General features: G+C 38.7%; 1 long non-coding RNA gene and 1 pseudogene across 1 annotated transcript in view; one reads left to right on the forward strand and one right to left on the reverse strand.

Moving 5' to 3' along the window:
* Nucleotides 1-12594, reverse strand: part of LOC125965496 (uncharacterized) — a 61661-nt gene that overhangs the window by 28336 nt on the left and 20731 nt on the right. The gene's annotated exons all lie outside the window — the stretch shown is intronic.
* LOC101284913 (stress-induced-phosphoprotein 1-like) lies at nt 9296-10869 on the forward strand (annotated as a pseudogene).

The raw sequence follows: 12594 nt of genomic DNA on the forward strand, positions 1-12594 counted from the left end.
AATTGAAGTGTTCAGATTGAGTGTAAAATGTTTTCTTTCATCAAAAGCGTAGAAGAATAGTTGGAGGAATTCTAGTATATTGCAGGAAGCCTCAAAGAATCTTTAAAATGGAGCCACTCATTAATTGGATTAGTGAACCATCAGTGGGTTCTTCCCTCTCTAACAGAAGACTGACCTGCAGACTTTCACCTCTGACACTTAAAGTCTTGCTCAGTGCTCTACTTTATATCATTTAATCCTCACAACAACTTTATAGAATACAATGGAATTATTATCTTCATTTAAATCAACACACGATGTGGACTTTTGTGAAAATGAGGGCAGAGGACACTACAAATATTCTGAAAATGCCAAGGGTTAAATATAGTTCTACATCTTTTTTATATATTTGTGAAAAGTTTTCCCTTAAAAATTTGAGACCTCAAATATCAACAGATATTCTGATAGTCTGTTCTATAACAAAGTTTTCTTTTTCTTTTCTTTTTAACTGAAGCATAGTTGATTTACAATATTGTGTTAGTTTCACATGTACAGCAAAGTGAATCAGTTGTGTGTGTGTGTGTGTGTATATATATATATAGATAGATAGATTCTTTTCTTTTTTTAAAAAAATTATTTATTTTTGGCTGTGTTGGGTCTTCGTTGCTGCGCACGGGCTTTCTCTAGTTGCAGTGAGTGAGGGCTACTCTTCGCTGCAGTAAGCGGGCTTCTCATTGCAGTGGCTTCTCTTGTTGCAGAGCACGGGCTCTAGAGCACAGGCTCGGTAGTTGTGGTCCACGGGCTTAGGTGCTCCGCAGCATGTGGGATCTTCCTGGACCAGAGGTTGAACCCGTGTTCCCTGCATTGGCAGACGGATTCTTAACCACTGTGCCACCAGGGAAGTCCCAGATTCTTTTCTAAGTTATTACAAGATATTGAATATAGTTCCCTGTGCTATACAGTAAATCCTTATTGTTTATCTACCATATATATAGTGATGTGTACCTGTTAATCCCATACTCCTAACCCAACCCCTTTCCCCTTTGGTAACCGTATTTTTTTTTCTATGTCTGTGAGAGTGTTTCTGTTTTGTAAATTCATTTGTATTATTTTTTTTAGATTCCACATATAAGTGATATCATATAATATTCATCTTTCTCTGTCTGGCTTACTTTACTGTGATAATCTCTAGGTCCATCCATTATAACAAAGTCTTTCTAACATAGATAAGTTAATACAGGAGATATATGGGGTGACGATGTTAAGATAATGTGGAAACTGGGTTGGTTCATAAACTGTTTTTCCAAGTCAAGGGCATTCGAAATTGCAGAAACAGAAAAAGGAAAAGAAAAAGCCCTCTGCTGGGCTGGTAACCTGGCAACATGAGCCTTTTTTGGCTGTATTTTAGAAAAATTAGCAACAAGAGCCTATTCGCAGGGCTTTCTCCGAGAGAAGCACCACAGCCTGGGGCAGTTCTTGGCTGCTGGCGGGTCCACTGCCTCCTGTGCCTGCTGTGAATGCAGCCCCACAAGTTCTGCTCTCCATGTCGTTTGGCTTCGTCTCAGCAGAGACTAGTCCTTGCCTAATTAAATTTTGTCCTCATTCCTAGTCTACTGTTTTGTGCGATCTATATTCCTTGTGGCAGATTCCAGCTACACTGAGCTGCCTGGCTTGATGGGCCATTTTAGTCCCCAGTTATGAATGAAGATTTTTTTTTTTTGGTGATGGTTGCTGTTATCAGTGCTCTTCTTATCATTATGTAAGATAGCTTAGAATGCAAAACAATGAAATAATCATAAACATAATCAGATGGAAAATCTTTTTTTAAATGGTAACATATTTTCAGATATTGCAGTTCTCTACCTCCATGTTTGCTTTTTTCCACCAGGTTCTAAACCTGGTGTGCGAGAGAGGAGAATATCAAAGTTGCCAAGGAAAAATTCTGTATAACTCATACCTTTCTACCCTTCCCTTCTGCAAGACTATGTGAGGTTGAAAACCACCATTCTTGTGGGGGAAAAGTGGAGTATAACCTACATTTCCCTAATCCCTCAAAATTTTAAACTCAAGAGTTTCAGGATCCTTAGGAATTTATAGATTTTTTTTTTTTTGATGTCAGGTAGGAGGGTTCTATGTTTAAATGCACTTATGTAACAAGCTTTCCTTAGAGCAAGTAAAAGCATCCTGTTTCATGTTAAGTACTACCATGTAAGATGTATCAGTATATATTTTTTGCAGCAATTTTAAAGATTCTTTCAAATCTAGACTGACAAATAGGCTGTTTTAAAAATATCGGTTAAAGGGAAAAAACTAAAGACTCCTCCTAATTCTCTGAAGGTTTTCAGAGTAAAATTATTTCCATCTTGATTTTCATTTAAAGAAATCTTAGCTTTTTTTTCTTACTTTAAATATGTATGTACTTTGTCATTTTCTGTATCTCCCAAGTGGCTATTCTATCCTGAAGTTGGCAGGCATTCCTTTAGGCTGGTGGTCCTCAGGTGAGTAAGAAATGCAGTTGAGATTGAAGAAATGCTGTGTCTGCTCAAATTATCTCCTCTTTCTTCCACTGTGTCTGCTATCTAGCTTGAAATATTTGCTATTAAAATCATACCCCCCATCCCCAAGTTAGACAATTGGGGAAGTGTTGAGAATCTCTTTTATTAGTTGGGACAACTGAGTTGTATTTATTTACAATTTATACTCCATGTATTGCCAACATATTTGAGGCAGTCAACAATAAAACTTGTGTCCATTATGGAAATGAAAAGTAATCCTTCCCCTCTTTCGTACTTATCCCTCCTAATAATAAAAAAGCAAAAGTCAACTTTGAATCAACATTTGTTAAAATTGTCAGAAAACATAAGCCAAAATAACATTTGATTATTTCATATCAGAACATTCTGGTAATCTTAGGCAAAGGGGAAACTGGATAGGTAGGAAAAAGTTTTTATTTAGGATTAAAGAAATGTGCCAGTTACTAAGATTTTGACTCTCCTTCCAGCTGTTTTATGTGATACTGGAGTGGGGACTGTGCAAACCTCTTTGCCAGATGGCTCCCTATTAAGCTCTACTAATTGTGCTCTGTGTGTGTGGGTGTGTGTGTGAGAGAGAGAGAGAGAAGTTTTAAATATGTACAACGTCTTTCCTTTGTTCTTCCAGCTCTAAGGGAGGTAGCTGCTTCCTCATTTTCTCTTTTTTGCCTTTTCAGTCACCCAATTAACTTTATACCTAATTGATAATTACTTATGTCCTATTTTCTCTGTTAAGTGACTAGTTTGACTGCAGTCTCCTGACTAGATCTTAACAGATACCAGGCAGTGTCTCTTAACATGTTTACTTACATGAAGCAGTAAGCCTCCTAAGACAGTCACACACTCTTCCTGAGCTATTAAGGAAAAGGTCTTCCCATAATATCCAATTTTTGTTAAATATAATGTTTCTTTTAACAAAGAAGCATGTAAAGCATTGTTTTATTCCCTTTTTAATTTTTGGAAAAATACTTATTGTAAAGATTGTAATTTGCTTCCTTTGGATGTGTAAATGGACTGTGTTAGTCAGACCCATGATTGCATGAATCACACATGGGTAGGAAAGCTCAAAATCACCCCCCAGGGCTAATTTTTCTATGTGATAGCTTGGTAAATAAAATGAGGATTGTGGTCCTAGAAGCTTAAAAACTAAACCCAACTGGAAATCTGGTTTCTTTAATGATTCACTATCAGAATATTTAAAAACAAAAAAATTTTAAAGTTGTTAGAAAGACTCCTAGTTCTATAAAGAAAGGTGATTATATTAAGAGTCAGTGATTATTTTTTGCATGAAATTTAACTTTCAGCTTTCTGACAAGCCACAGCACCATTGTTGTTATGGACAAGTAAAGTTCATTTTTTCTTCCACAGATTAGCCCATTCATTATAGGAAAGTACAATCACCAAGGCTCAGAGATTTCCAGGACTACTGTATAATGAAACACATGGCCAAGGAGTCCAGAAAAAAGGGCAATATAAGGGCCAAGGTTATGAGGCAGGAAGGACCTGGATTTTGAGTTCTAAAAGAAGGTAGAAGCCAAATTTACTTAGGATTACCTTAACAGTGGAGCACAGAAGACAGAGGAATAGCATATTTAAAATGCTGGAAGAAAAAACTATCAACCAAGAAATCTATACCCGGCAAACTTTGAGAGAACTTAGACCTGCCTAAAAAATATTTACTAAAGAAAGTCCTTCAGACTACTAAGAAATGACTCAGGATGGTGACTTGAATCCACAGGAAGAAACAAAGAGCACCAGAGGGCTTCTCTGGTGGCGCAGTGGTTGAGAGTCCGCCTGCCAATGCAGAGGACATGGGTTCGTGCCCCGGTCCGGGAAGATACCACATGCCGTGAAGCGGCTGGGCCCGTGAGCCATGGCTGCTGAGCCTGCGCGTCCGGAGCCTGTGCTCCACAACGGGAGAGGCCACAGCAGTGAGAGGCCCACATACCACACACACACAAAAAAAAAGAGCACCAGAAATGGTAAATATGTGGGTAATTATAAAAAAAATGTATAAATATCCATTTTCTTTTCTTATAATTATTTTAAGAGACATAAGATCCAAATGTCCATTGGCAAGTGGAGGAGTAAACAATGATACGGAATAGTTTCATTATGACAAAGATCCCTATGTTGCCCTTTCATAATCACACTCACTCCCTTCCCCACTGTACCACCCACTCCACTCCCTGCCCTGTCCCTGACCCCTGGCAACCACTAATGTCTCCTCAATTTGTATAATTTTGTCATTTCAAGAATGTTGTATGTTGGAATCACACAGATATTATCTAACCTTTTTGGATTGGGTTTTTTTCACTCATCACTATTCCCTGGAGATTCATTCAAATTGTTGCATGTATGAATAATTCATTTCTTTTTATTACTGAGTAGTATTCAAGGTTATGAATTCCAGTTCCTTTAGTCATTCACCCACTAAAGAATGTTTATTTCCGGTTTTTGGCTATTCTGAATAAAGCTGTTATAGACATTTGTTTACAAGTTTTACATGAGGATAAGTTTTTATTTTTCTGGGATAAACACCCAAGAGTACAACTGCTGGATATTATGGTAGTTGCATGTTTAGTTTAAGAAACTGCCAAACTGTTTTGCAAGAGTGGCGAGGAATTATCTTTTAAAAACTTCTAGGCGTCTACAAGAGACACACTTCAGACCTAGAGACACATACAGACTGAAAGTAAGGGAATGGAAAAAGATATTTCATGCAAATGGAAACCAAAAGAAAGCTGGAGTAACAATTCTCATATCAGACAAAATAGACTTTAAAATAAAGACTATTAGAAGAGACAAAGCAGGACACTACATAATGATCAAGGCATCGATCCAAGAAGAAGATATAACAATTGTAATATTTATGCACCAACATAGGAGCACCTCAATACATAAGGCAAATGCTAACAGCCATAAAAGGGGAAATCGACAGTAACACATTCATAGCAGGGGACTTTAACACCCCACTTTCACCAATGGACAGATCATCCAAAATAAAAATAAAGAAGGAAACACAAGCTTTAAATGATACATTAAACAAGATGGACTTAACTGATATTTATAGGACATTCCATCCAAAAACAACAGAATACACATTTTTCTCAAGTGCTCATGGAACATTCTCCAGGATAAATCATATCTTGGGTCACAAATCAAGCCTTGGTAAATTTAAGAAAATTGAAATTGTTTCAAGTATCTTTTCTGACCACAACACTATGAGACTAGATACCAATTACAGGAAAAGATCTGTAAAAAATACAAACACATGGAGGCTAAACAATACACTATTAATAACAAAGTGATCACTGAAGAAATCAAAGAGGAAATTAAAAAATACCTAGAAACAAATGACAATGGAGACACGATGACCCAAAATCTATGGGATGCAGCAAAAGCAGTTCTAAGAGGGAAGTTTATAGCAATACAATCCTACCTCAAGAAACAGGAAACATCTCAAATAAACAACCTAATCTTGCACCTAAAGCAATTAGAGAAAGAAGAACAAAAAAACCCCAAAGTTAGCAGAAGGAAAGAAATCAGATCAGAAATAAATGAAAAAGAAATGAAAGAAATGATAGCAAAGATCAATAAAATTAAAAGCTGGTTCTTTGAGAAGATAAACAAAATTAATAAACCATTAGCCAGACTTATCAAGAAAAAAAAGGGAGAAGACTCAAATTAATAGAATTAGAATTGAAAAAGGAGAAGTAACAACTGACACTGCAGAAATACAAAAGATCATGAGAGATTACTACAAGCAACTCTATGCCAATAAAATGGACAACCTGGAAGAAATGGACAAATTCTTAGAAATGCACAACGTGCCAAGACTGAATCAGGAGGAAATAGAAAATATGAACAGACCAATCACAAGCACTGAAATTGCAACTGTGATTAAAAATCTTCCTCCAGCAAACAAAAGCCCAGGATCAGATGGCTTCACAGGAGAATTCTATCACACATTTAGAGAAGAGCTAACACCTATCTTTCTCAAACTCTCCCAAAATATAGCAGAGGGAGGAACACTCCCAAACTCATTCTACGAGGCCACCATCACCTTGATACCAAAACCAGACAAGGATGTCACAAAGAAAGAAAACTACAGGCCAATATCACTGATGAACATAGATGCAAAAATCCTCAACAAAATACTAGCAAACAGAATCCAACAGCACATTAAGAGGATCATACACCATGATCAAGTGGGGTTTATTTCAGAAATGCAAGGATTCCTCGATATACGCAAAACAATCAATGTGATATACCATATTAACATATTGAAGGAGAAAAACCATATGATCATCTCAATAGATGCAGAGAAAGCTTTCGACAAAATTCAACACCCATTTATGATAAAAACCCTGCAGAAAGTAGGCATAGAGGGAACTTTCCTCAACATAATAAAGGCCATATATGACAAACCCACAGCCAATATCGTCCTCAATGGTGAAAAACTGAAAGCATTTCCACTAAGATCAGGAACAAGACGAGGTTGCCCACTCTCAACACTCGTATTCAACATAGTTTTGGAAGTTTTAGCCACAGCAATCAGAGAAGAAAAGGAAATAAAAGGAATCCAAATCGGAAAAGAAGAAGTAAAGCTGTCACTATTTGCAGATGACATGATACTATACATAGAGAATCCTAAAGATGCTACCAGAAAACTGCTAGAGCTAATCAATGAATTTGGTAAAGTGGCAGGATACAAAATTAATGTACAGAAATCTCTGGCATTCCTATACACTAATGATGAAATATCTGAAAGTGAAATCAAGGAAACACTCCCATTTACCACTGCAACAAAAAGAATAAAATATCTAGGAATAAACCTATCTAAGGAGACAAAAGACCTGTATGCAGAAAATTATCAGACACTGATGAAAGAAATTAAAGATGATACAAATAGATGGAGAGATATACCATGCTTGGATTGGAAGAATCAACATTGTGAAAATGACTCTACTACCCAAAGCAATCTACAGATTCAATGCAATCCCTATCAAACTACCACTGGCATTTTTCACAGAACTAGAACAAAAAATTTCACAATTTGTATGGAAACACAAAAGACCCCGAATAGCCAAAGCAATCTTCAGAACGAAAAATGAAGCTGGAGGAATCAGGCTCCCTGACTTCAGACTATACTACAAAGCTACAGGAATCAAGACAGTATGGTACTGGCACAAAAACAGAAAGATAGATCAATGGAACAGGATAGAAAGCCCAGAGATAAACCCACGCACATATGGTCACCTTATCTTTGATAAAGGAGGCAGGAATGTACAGTGGAGAAAGGACAGCCTCTTCAATAAGTGGTGCTGGGAAAACTGGACAGGTACATCTAAAAGTATGAGATTAGATCACCCCCTAACATCATACACAAAAATAGGCTCAAAATGGATTAAAGACCTAAATATAAGGCCAGAAACTATCAAACTCTTAGAGGAAAACATAGGCAGAACACTCTATGACATAAATCACAGCAAGATCCTTTCTGACCCACCTCCCAGAGAAATGGAAATAAAAACAAAAGTAAACCAATGGGACCTAATGAAACTTCAAAGCTTTTGCACAGCAAAGGAAACCATAAACAAGACAAAAAGACAACCCTCAGAATGGGAGAAAATATTTGCAAATGAAGCAACTGACAAAGGATTAATCTCCAAAATTTACAAGCAGCTCATGCAGCTCAATAACAAAAAAACAAACAACCCAATCCAAAAATGGGCAGAAAACCTAAGTAGACATTTCTCCAAAGAAGATATACAGACTGCCAACAAACACATGAAAGAATGCTCAACTTCATTAATCATTAGAGAAATGCAAATCAAAACTACAATGAGATATCATCTCACACCAGTCAGAATGGCCATCATCAAAAAATCTAGAAACAATAAATGCTGGAGAGGGTGTGGAGAAAAGGGAACACTCTTGCACTGCTGGTGGGAATGTAAATTGATACAGCCACTGTGGAGAACAGTATGGAGGTTCCTTAAAAAACTACAAATAGAACTACCATATGACCCAGCAATCCCACTACTGGGCATATACCCTGAGAAAACCATAATTCAAAAAGAGTCATGTACCACAATGTTCATTGCAGCTCTATTTACAATAGCCCGGAGATGGAAACAACCTAAGTGTCCATCATCAGATGAATGGATAAAGAAGATGTGGCACATATATACCATGGACTATTACTCAGCCATAAAAAGAAACGAAATTGAGCTATTTGTAATGAGGTGGATGGACCTAGAGTCTGTCATACAGAGTGAAGTAAGTCAGAAAGAGAAAGACAAATACCGTATGCTAACACATATATATGGAATTTAAGAAAATAAAAAATGTCATGAAGAACCTAGGGGTAAGACAGGAATAAAGACACAGACCTACTAGAGAACATACTTGAGGATATGGGGAGGGGGAAGGGTAAGCTGTGACAAAGTGAGAGTGAGGCATGGACATATATACACTACCAAACGTAAGGTCGATAGCTAGTGGGAAGCAGCCGCATAGCGCAGGGAGATCAGCTCAGTGCTTTGTGACCTCCTGGAGGGATGGGATAGGGAGGGTGGGAGGGAGGGAGAAGTAAGAGGGAAGAGATGTGGGGACATATGTATATGTATAACTGATTCACTTTGTTATAAAGCAGAAACTAACACACCATTGTAAAGCAATTATACTCCAATAAAGATGTAAAAAGAAAAAAAAAAACAACTTCTAGGCTGGGAACAGGGAGCAGATCAAGTCTATTGAATGGTGTTTGCCGCCAGGCTATGGAGCAGGTAAATGAGCTAAAGTGAAGGGCAATAAGGCCTTGAGTGCTGGCAACATGGATGGTGGATTACAGTGCCGCTCTGAGGCAGTAAGTCAGATCCCCAGGCCCATGTGCTCTCCAGCAATCGCTCAGCATCCTACACCAAGAACAGAGACCGCCAGAAGGCTTATGAGGATGGTTGCAAAACCATTGACTTAAAACCTGACTGGGGCAAAGGCTATTTCCAAAAAGCAGCAGCTCTTGAGTTCTTAAACTTATTTAAATCCGCCACTCGAACCTATGACAAGGTTTTAAAACATGAAGCAAACGATCCTCAGCTCAAAGAGGGTTTACAGAATATCGAGCCTCAGTCAGCAGAGATGAAATTCAAGAATGCTTTCAACATGTCCGATCTGCACCAGAAGTTGGAGAGTGATCCCAGGTCAAGGACACTACTCATGGATGCTACCTACCAGGAACTGATAGAACAATGTCAAACAGGCCGTCTGACCTGGGCAAAAACTGCAACATCCCCAGATCGTTACTACCCTCAGTGTCTCCTTCGAGGCTATCTGGGCAGTGCGGATGAGGAGGAAGAAGTTGAGACACCTCCACCACCACCTTCTCCCTAAAAGGAGACCAAGTCAGAGCCAACGGAAGAAGATATTCCAGGGAATAATAAGCAGGCACTGAAAGAAAAAGTTGGGGAAGGATGCCTGTAAGCAAAAAGACTTTGACACAGCCTTGAAACAGTATGACAGAAGCAAGGGCCAGGACCCCACCAACATGACTCGCATGACCAATCAAGCAGCCATGTATTTCACAAAGGGCGACGAGAGTGAATGACAGGAGCTTTGTGAGAAGGCCATTGAAGAGAGGCTAGACAAGAAGACTATCCTCGACAGATTGCCAAAGCTTATGTCAAATTGACAGAGCCTATTTCAAAGAAGGAAAGTACAAGGATGCCATCCATTTCTACAAATCTCTGGCAGAGCACTGAACCCCAGACGTGCTCAAGAAATGCCAACAGGCAGAGAAAATCCTGAAGGAGCAAGAGTGGCTAGACCACATAAACCCTGGCCTGGCTTTGGAAATATCCCCAGGCCAGGAAGCACTATACAGAAGCCATCAAACAGGAACCCAAGAGATACCAAATTGTACAGCAGTTGAGCTACCTGCTTCATCAAAGTCCTGGAGTTTCAGCTGCCACTCAAGGACTGTGAGGAGTGTATCCAGCTAGAACTGACCCTCACCAAGGGTTATACACGGAAAGCAGCTGCCCTGAGAAGCAATGAAGGACCATACAAAATCCATGGATGTCTGCCAGAAGGCACTAGACCTGGACTCCATTGGAAGGAGGTAGCAGATGTTCACCATGGCTACATGATGGTCCTGTACAACCAATATGACAGCCCTGAAGATGTGAAGCGATGGGCCATGGCCAAGGTGCAGCAGATGAGTGACCTGGCCATGTGGCTCATCCTGCAACAGATGCAGAAGGACCCCCAAGCACTCAGCGGACACATGAAGAATCCTGTAATAGTGCAGAAGATCCAGAAGCTGCTGGATGTGGGTCTGATTGCAATTCAGTGATGACTTGCTCATCATAACCCTTCCCTTCACCCTCATGTGGAAAAAGGAGCGGGAACTGTGGCAAGCAGCATAGAGCAGAAGAGAGAGAAGGGGAAAAGGCGAACATCTTCTCTATATGTTTATACAGACCTATGTGGAAGATACAGAGACTTATACTGGAGTCATTTGTGCGGCCTCTGGGCCCTCCTAGCACACACACGGTCTCTCCTGCTGCCCCAGGGTTTCATGTGTCCCACCCCTGGCACTCAAGTCACTGTTCCAGCTGCTCTCGCATAGTTGGTGATTTGGGGGCCGGGAGTAGGCATGTATGTGGAGGGGAGGGTATTCTTCCCAACCTCAGGCCCCAAGTGGCTTCACACTATTAGCTCCATGACCCCTTCACCAACAACACAAGCCAGTCCAGCATGGTCACATGTTTAAAAAAAAAAAGAAAAGAAAAAGTAGTTCTGTTTATTGTTAGTATTGACCAGACAAGAGAAAGAGAAAGAAAATACATCTTTGTTCAAGCTTAGTTCTTTTACAGGAATAGGAAACTAGAAGTCAATTCAGATCCTCTTATCATAGCTTAATTAATGAGAAAAGGTGACAGTGCATTATTATCAAGGTGTCTTTGGAAAAAAAAGCAATTTATTAATAAAAGCAGCTTAAAACTTCACAACTATTTTTAATGTTGACCTAAGAGCTCAGTATCTGAAGTGCTTTCACAGTCTACTGATGTAATATTTGGCACTGAGCAGACTGAATGTTTTACTCAACGTTTTGGGATTAAAATACAGAAACGTTGTTCCCATGTTCCCAAGTATGTAAACCTATTTATCTTGATTTATTTTTATAAAAGAACAAGGCCTCAGAAATACAGATACATGTTCTCTTCCCCAAAACAAAATGAACTGTATCCTTTGAAGCTGAAAAATAAAAATTTCAGAAGATTTTTGAATAATTTAGAAAGTTCTAAACCTTGAGACATAATATTCCAATTATGAAATCGTTACTGCACAGCAAGTAATTTTGGCCCAAATCTGTTCTCTTGAAATCTGAAGTCAACAGGAGTTCTGTGCAGGAGAAAATCACGTGCAACCAGTACAGGGCCACTCCTAACCTTAAAGCTTTTCAGTTCATGAAATATTTATGCATCCTAAACCGGATTTAAAAGTCATCACAGGCATCTACCTGCAGGCAAACTATTCAGTGTTTTCTGCTTTCTCCACATACCAGCTGCCTAGGGTCCTACCCACTCCAGTTGAGTATTTCATACTATTCTCTACACAACTCTATTCCACCACATCTGAATATCTGAATGCAAGAGATCATAGCTCCCAAGATATTTGGTGCAGGAAGGTCCCTAGAAGTCCTATGTACAATCACTGTGAGGTCTTCAGTTTCTTTTATACAGACAAAAGTCACTTCTCATCATTGATGACATTTCCCTCCTCATTCTATCCAGGTAGGAGCTGCTGCAATGTCTTTCTTTGTTCCTATCAGTTATGTATTATCAACATTCATTTACCCCTGTAGCATTTTGTATTAATTCACTATTCTTATCCGGAAAATAAAAATTTTATTTAAGTTTTTTCTAATTAGTCCAATAGAATTCCTTCCTTTCCCATAATAACCCTCTTAACGATGAATTTTTATTTCTTATTAGTTGTTATAATACTGGCTTACTTGAAGGAGTTGTAGCCTTTCCTTATATTGAATAAATATAACATATATTCAATGAATGCC

The sequence above is a fragment of the Orcinus orca genome, chromosome 9 (assembly GCF_937001465.1).
Source record: "Orcinus orca chromosome 9, mOrcOrc1.1, whole genome shotgun sequence".
NCBI classification, from domain to species: Eukaryota; Metazoa; Chordata; class Mammalia; order Artiodactyla; family Delphinidae; genus Orcinus; species Orcinus orca.